The 8,541-nt window shown below is 31.5% G+C and overlaps 1 long non-coding RNA gene across 1 annotated transcript; it reads left to right on the top strand.

Annotated features, from left to right (window-relative positions):
- Positions 1-232: 232 nt before the first annotated feature.
- LOC134249466 (uncharacterized) lies at positions 233-1,097 on the top strand. Its single transcript, XR_009988285.1, has 2 exons — positions 233-330; positions 1,014-1,097. It is a non-coding gene; the product is annotated as an uncharacterized LOC134249466 (long non-coding RNA).
- Positions 1,098-8,541: the final 7,444 nt, after the last annotated feature.

The raw sequence follows: 8,541 nt of genomic DNA, 5'->3' as shown, positions 1-8,541 counted from the left end.
AACAACTAAGAGTCATTCTTATCTGCAGTTATTTTTTTCAATTTCTTAGATACTTTTGAAATAATTATCTGAGTAAATTGTATTTAAACATGATTAGTTTAAAGCTATTTCAGCACAAATGCTTATAAAAAAATTCAAAAGATGATGTAAATAATAAAAAAAATACAATATAAGCTACTACATGCATTTATCAGTATGTTTTAATAAAATAAAATGTATTTCAGCAATGCATTCTTAAGATGGAGGAGATTAATGAACCCTCCCCCCTTACAATGAACAACACATGGACACTCTGAGGATGATCCCTTTGCTTCCATTAAGAGTTCCAAGGTATGGTTTTCTTAGAAAATCTAGTTAATCTCTTAATAATTAATTTATTTAGAACTTTTTATAGATTATTAGAAAATAAATTTCTTCAGAACTGCAGTTATTTAAGCACTTTGCTTACAATTGAGCACTGTATTCAGTCTGACAATATGATTTATCTGCCCTTGGCATTTATTCAATTTATTAATTATGTCAATAATAATAAATGATATGCAAATAAATATGTTTGCCTTTTATGAGAATATACATATTTAACACCAATTACATAAAATGTTCATGGAAATTGGCTAAAATGTAGGTCACCCCCTTCAAAATTACAAAATTTTCAGTGGGGATGTATTTGATTCTCTGATGCCAGCAACCCGTTGCTGATAAAATTCTAAGTAATCTTATGTACATTTGAACTAGATATAATTCTCTTTCTTTCCATTGATTATTTTATCTACATTAGTTTTCCCTCTTTCCATAACTCAGTATTTTCATACAAAAAACTGCTGATTTTCTTCATTTTTCATTAATAACGGGTACCTGCTACCCTGAATGATAAATATGACCTATCTTGAGAATTTTTTAGAGATAATAAGAAAAACAAGCAAAACATATGCTAGATTAATCATTTTATTTCAAAAGTTTGAAAGAAAAATAGAAAAATGCTTCAATTTATAGACATCTTTTCTGTTTCACAGATGTGGGTCTGATTGACGGGGGTGTGAAATGTAACAGCCAATGGTGTACTTAAGCTAGGACTGACAGTCCCAATTTTCAAGAGGTGAGATAACCAATGGATATGTGTTCTAAATATACTAAATTGACCACTTTTTATAAATGTTTCTTTTACTCTATAAGGGGGGAGGAATGTGATAAAACTCATTATTTTATCCCTATTAATCATTTTCTGCATTAAATAAGCCCTCCCATTGTTATTATTAAGTCTAAGAATATATAACTAATTTGACACTTAGTCTAGGGACAGTATTTTTGTTAAAGTCAATTGTTTACTTACCTCACGATTTTAGATATCTTAAATTCTTTGTTTACTATAGACGTCCATATTGCCCTTAATTCCATAACTCTATATCTTAAACGTAATCTGATAGGTTTAAAGTCTATTATCTTGTCCAGTTATATGGGTTTTAACAGTTCACGGTTGGGTGACCATTTCTTTTGTGTACTCACCATATATAAGGCCGTGTTTCGAGTAGATCGGCGGACTGCTCTCCTAGCGTCCACTGCTCTGCAGCCTTACTACGGGTAAGCTAACCTTCCCGTATTCTGAGCACTTTGTACCGTTTTCGGTACTTAGTTATTTGAGCACAATTCAAAATTATCCCAAAAGTTAAGTTCCCAATTCTAACATTCACATTCGGCGCCATTGTGGTCTACTAAATATTTGAATTTCAATCCCGATCTAAATTCTCACTATCAAAATTACCTAAGGCTAAAACTTCTAAATAAATAAAGTTACAATAACTATTGAATTTCAAGATCATTTATAGGGTCATTTTCATTAATTCATCTCATTTTTCATATTTATTTTTCATTGTTTTGTAGAACTGGAAAAACCAGTTCATGTCATTTCATTGTAAATAAATAAACATCATATTTTCATCATTATTATCTTTGTCTTATTTTATGATCATCAGGTAAAGTTCTCAGGTGGAGGCTCCCTCAAACCCGACTGTCCCAAGAGCAGAATAATTTATTATTCCCCTCTTGGGGTTGCAGTCATATTACGTATATGCGTCTGTTTTATTCTCATGAAAATACTTGGCTACATAATTACTTGACAGATTCAAAATATGCAATGAAATCGTTCAACTTTTCAAAAGTGCAAAAGTTTGCATTTACATAGTCATTTTGTTTTGACCTCGCCCTAGAGCCACTGGGGGCTTCAGTACAGCCACCAGACCGTCCCCCCCCCCCCCCCCCCCGCCTTCAACTACGCCCCCGTTGCGAAATTCCTGGATGTGCCACTGTTTATTTTTTAAATTTATACAGCATTTTGTTTGACATCCATTTACAAGATATTAATTTACACGGCAACTGGGATTTTTTTTAGCTCTACTGGTCAGAGACCAGAAGAGTTTATGCGATAGTAATGCGTCCGGCGTCCGTCTGTCTGTAAACAATTTTTCAAAAATGCTACTCGTCCTACAGTTTTGGTCTGATTTCAATATAACTTGGCACACAAGTAGACTATACTAAGATACATAATTCTGTGCATCGGTTTATGATTTCGATGAACGATGTTGCTGTGGTTACTACTATTACTAAAAATAGAAATTTCTGTGAAATTCTTTCAAAACGCTACTTCTCCTACAGTTTTTGTCCTATTTCAATATAACTTGGCACACAAGGAGACTATACTAAGATACATAATTCTGTGCATCGGTTTTTGATTTCGATGAACGGTGTTGCCGTGGTTATTAAAAATAGACATGTCTGTGAAATGCTTTCAAAATGCTACTCCTCCTACAGTTTTGGTCGGATTTCAATATAACTTGACACACAAGTAGACTATACTAAGATAGATAATTCTATGCATCGGATTTTGATTTTGATGAACGGTGTTGCCATGGTTACTGTTTACATGGTTACAGAAAATAGAAATTTCTGTGAAATGATTTAAAAATGCTATCCCAAATATATTTTTAGTTTGATTATGATATATTGTGTCATGCAGATAGACTACACTATCATACATTATTGTCTTTATTATTTTTTTAATCTATTTTGATGAACGGTGTTGCCATGGTAACTATAATTGAAAATTCTTTTAAAATTTTATTAAAAGTTATTTTACAGCTGTAGTCTTATTGCAATATTGCCATGGAAGACTTTATCAAGGATAATTAATTTATTTTATATGGCTGTTGTAAAGATTCAATTCCTAACTGCAACTTTTCTCTTCCTTTGTTATAAATATAAACCAGTAGAGCTACAGTCTTGACAAAGACTTCTGGTTTCATACATGAATTTATAATTTTCTTGACCATTTTTATAGGACCAGTTTAATTCAGGCTCTATAAGGCCTTGACACCAAGAGCCTGATCTGTCCAGTTTATGCTTCGAAATTGGAATTGGAGAAGATTTAACATAAAAAGAAGTACACCCTGGGATTGTATTTTAAGGTAGGTTATTTAAATACCTGTGACAGTTTTCAAGGATTACACTCAATTTAAACCATTATTAAGTAGTTTACTTAAAAATTTTGGGACAACATTGTATCTTGGGGTCTGAGAATTTGACTTTTTTTTGGACTTTGGACTTTTCTTATAAAGAAAAAAATTGAAAATACCCCCAGCTTTTTGGCATTAGAAATGGCATTTGGGCTTTAATTATTTTGACCCCCAACAGACCTTTCAAAATCAAAACCCTGTCATTCTTAGTTTGGATATATCAGGGCATTATGATTAATAATAGTAATCAATTTATGATATGAAAATTGATAATTAAATTGAATTTAAATACGTTAATTTTTATGTTTTAAGAATTGACTGAAATATCAATAAAAGCAGAGTATATAATAAAACAATTATATACAATATCACTGATATCAATAATTACGTATTTGAAAAGTTTTTATTAGGCCCTGAATGGGTGATTTCTGATTTACCTTTGCAGGATGAAAATCTAAGTCATATACAGTAAAGGTTTCGAAAATTACTTTTGTGTTTGGCTACTAATAAAATATAAAGGATGATCATATACATAAATGCATCTTCTTGGGAACATCAATCTGATTAAAATCAGACCTCTGATACACATTGAATTTCTGATGGTCGCTGTACAATCTTCTATATGTACAGCGACCATTATAATTAGAATTTTGTTCTGTAACAAAGATTAATTTTGATTTTAATCAGATTGTCAGATGTGGGCACATACATGTAAAACACACTCTGATATAGAATTTCTGAAGTAATATTTTTTTATATGTGTATAAATATGAAGTAGGAATTACTTAGCTGTATGTTGTTTGTTTTCCCCACACCAAAGAAACAAAAAAAAAAAAAAAAAAAAAAAGAAAATCGGAAGATTGACACTGAGTATCAGTTGGGTAAGAATGTTTCAATTAAGGAATATATTTAAATAATTATTTCCTAGTCATGTTAAAAATTCTAATTGATAAAGGGTAATCTTGATTAGGTTGGTTGTTAGAATCAGAGGAATCTTGCATTAGATAAAGGGACTTAAGATGTCCTAGTCAATATCCTCAGAAGTAACACTAAGTCTGAAAAATCTTAGCACCTTCACTTCTCTCTCTCTCTCTTTCTCTCAACATGATTGTTAGTAAGTTTTTTGATTCTATTATATGCTTTAGTTCAGAAAATCTAAACCAAATTAATTTCTTTTTCGTTTTTTCTTCTTGCTTAATTTCATATACTAACTACTAGGGACGTATAAAGTAATAAAATACACTGTATATGCGTTCCTGACACTACCAGCTGATTACTACGTGTGTAATGTGAATAGTGTACTTGCATGCAACCATTACTTGTTCTCCCCGTTCAAAAATAAAGAAAGACGAAAAAAATATTTCTACAACAATAACGGAAAATTTATTTTCTAATGTTTAAAATGTTGTAAATGCATTTGTATTTCTTTCCGATCTATTTTTATACCCTGTATTTTTATGCTAAAAGCGATTGCTATTTGACTGAGGAAATTATGATTAAAATCTCAAAATATGGAACAGACCTTTCCACAAGCTCCAATTACGTTAAAATCATGATGCATATCGCCGATTACATTCATTTCTGAGACTTTAAGACACCAAAAGCCGTAATCAGTCATTTTATTACGTAAATTTTCACAAAAGTCTATACCATCGGATAGTGAAAGTGATCTCTAATCGCGGAGATAAAAAGAGCGTTGAACGGAAAGGGTGCATACGCCACCTATATTCAGGGGCGGGTAATACGAAGTTTTATTTGCCATTCCTTCTCAAGATGTATTTTACAGAAAATTTAAATATTAAATGAGCTCATACTACTTAAGGTAAGTCACTCGTCAGCTTTTTAGAAAAGTTCACGCAGAAGCTTTTACTTCAAAACTACTTATTTAAATTCAATTTTTATAACATATTTAAATTCAACAATGTAAATTTTTGAACATTCAATGAAAAAACTACTCAAAAATCTACAAAGAAGCAAGATTTATGAGGGACTATTTCTTTTGGTGGAAGGATATTTAGCAGAAAATTCTGCAAATCTGCACATTTATAAAATTTAATGTAATGGAAATTTAGCCTCACATACTTTTACTCGGAGAATATTTTCCGTTTTGATATTGCTAAAAATATTTAATATAGGTCTTAATTTATATTTTTAGACTAAGTTTTACACCTTCCCTCAACAATATTTTACAAAAAATGAAAGTATATTAAAGAAGTCAAGGTCAAATTTACACCATTTTTTGCCTGAAAATCAAATATTTTGACAAATATTTCAAAATTTACATCACTGACCCCACCTTTTTCTTTCATTATTTTAAACTACTCGATACTTGTGACTGATCAGCACTCAAGTCGTAAAAAGTTTGATATAAGAAAAATTTTTATTGCCTATTAAGTTTTTTAATACCCCAAATATGTTATTTTTTAGTGCAAAAATGTCACACAATAATTTACGCGCATTAATTTGCAAGATTTGCTTAATGACAAATATTATTCAAACTATTTTACGTAAAATAAGATTATATTTATTGCCATGCTTACATCTAATCAAATATAATAAGGGTTTAAGTAATTAACCAAAGAGATAAGATTTAAGTGCAAAAAGGTCAACTTAAATGTACCGTAGATCAGTAGGATGCACACTGACCCACTATTTTCTTTGCGATTTTGAGTTACACTTTATGAGTACTTATCCAAAATATACTTCTCAAAAAATCCTTGATATAACAAATTTCAGGAGTGACTTACCTTAAGTTACCGATACGTTTTTCCTATTATTGTGGAGAAAATTATTGAATATTTCAGTATACTCCTTCCACAAAAATATAATTGTTTTTTCACATCAGACGTCAATATTTTTTCTGTTTAAAATAACTTGTATTCTTACAAATATTGATGACGTAAAAGGATATGTTTCATACGTGTACATGTATTCAAATCTTAGTCCATTTTCGCCAGCCAAGTTAAAAAAAAAATTAAGATAACCCATCGTCAGTATATTATTATAAACTTGTAAATATAAGGAACGAAATATATAAGAAAAACTTGTTATGGAAGCAAGACATAAGATACAGAGAATGAAAAAAATCTTTTTATGCCCCGCCATGAATATGGCCGGAGCATATAGTGTTAGTCATGTCCGTCTTCCGTCCTTCCGTCACACTTTGCGTTTAGCTCTGTTCAAAGTAAAGTTTCAAAGAAACTATCCAAAATATTTTCATCAAACTTCATATGCTGATAGATATTGATGAGAGCTATGCAACTGCATCAACACTTTTTGACCTTGACCTTTCCTTTGACCTTGACCTCACTTTTTTTTAAATTAGTGTTTATCTCAGTTTTAAATATACCATTCAAGATGGTGTTATCAAATTTCACATGTTGATACAAACTTGTACGGATAATGTATCTCGGGATGAACACTACCAGACTTGCTTAAGTTTTTGGAGCAGGTCCATTCCTAAGGAACTATAAGCCCTACTTGGACCAAACTTGCATGGATGATGCATTTAGAGAAGGACACTGTCAGACTTGCTGCGGATGCTGGATCTGACCTACATTTTCATTCCCAAGTAACTACAAGCCCTACCTGAACCAAACTTGCATGGATGATGCATCTAGGGATGGACACTTCCCTGCTTCGGATGCTGGATCTGACCTATATTTTCCAAAGAAGCAATTCAGCTGCATCACTATTCAAGATATTCTGATCAAATTTTATACACATACAAATTTCCACGTTGCTTTACTAATAAATGTTTGGCGGGGCATTCATGTCCTATGGACATATTTCTAGTTTGAAATAAATGATTCTCCCATGCTGAACCTCTTTTAGCGTCAAAGGGAAGCAACTTGCGCAATTTAACGCTTCCGACAATGGCACACTCTTCTCAGATCTAGGTGATTGGATTACTGATATAAAGAAACTGTCTTTCATAGTACAAGTATAATTTGTTCCTTATATCTTTCCATATTGTAATTTGAAAAATGCGTTTTAAAAACTGATGCATCGTGACCTTTTGTATCTTGAACTTATAACTGTGTTTTACTCTTGTTGATTTTTTGGTTGGTTAATAAAAATTTAATTCCTAGGCTATAAAATTTGCCATTACACGTACATTCATTCGAAGACATAAACCTTATAGTATATCTAATGTAATATCGTTAATATAATCTTGAATGAATGAATACACACAGTGATAATGAGGTTCAAACGCTGCATCAGTGCACTCTATGTACGATTTTCGCCAGCCTCCTAATACACCGTGTACTACTTTGGGAAAACTTAACTTTGTAAATTTAAATCTATATTCCAAACTATATTAAAAGATATATATTCTGTTCTTCCTCAGTGATGCCTTATATTAATTCTGCTTTGCAAAATGTTTATCCAATATAATCTTTATTTGACTGGCTTTAGGTTTAACTTTGCGTCTTCTGCTGTTTGAAAAAATGAATGTAGATCGAACTCGGCATTCATTTCGCCTGTGTTTACATTCATCCATGGTAACGATACATGAAATTTTAGGCTCTACGAAGGGGAATAAATTTAGAATTCTTTTATATCTTATCGGTGCAAATTCAAAATGACCCGATTTATTGAGAAATTATATTTGATGATGTTTTCAACATTTCCCTGAAGTGAAAACCATGTGTAGAAAAAATACCGGGAAATCTTTCTCAACTCTTCGTTTATTTCTTATTATGACGTTGTATACGATAAGGTCGATTTCTATCCGACGAAGCTCATATTATGCAATCTGACCCCGTAAAATTAAATAAAGCATAAAGCAGGCACTGATATGCCTGTCATCAAAAAATGGTAGGATAAAAGAAAATAAACGCCACAATCCGATTGCAAATTGGATCCAATAGCATGTTTCATTCTTAATTCGTGAGGTAGAGTTTAAACTACATTATTTCAATTCGTATTCATAGACAAGTTTGAAGACGGATGCACTAACATTACTTTCAATGTTTTGTGTTTCGAGTTATATACAAAGGACAATACCTGAAACATATTGATTTGCACTGAG

The sequence above is a fragment of the Saccostrea cucullata genome, unplaced genomic scaffold (assembly GCF_032062105.1).
Source record: "Saccostrea cucullata isolate Sc308-1 unplaced genomic scaffold, CSIRO_AGI_Scuc_v1 ctg2688, whole genome shotgun sequence".
NCBI lineage: Eukaryota > Metazoa > Mollusca > Bivalvia > Ostreida > Ostreidae > Saccostrea > Saccostrea cuccullata.
Note: the sequence above shows the minus strand (reverse complement) of the source record. Positions and strands in the feature narration are given on the sequence as shown.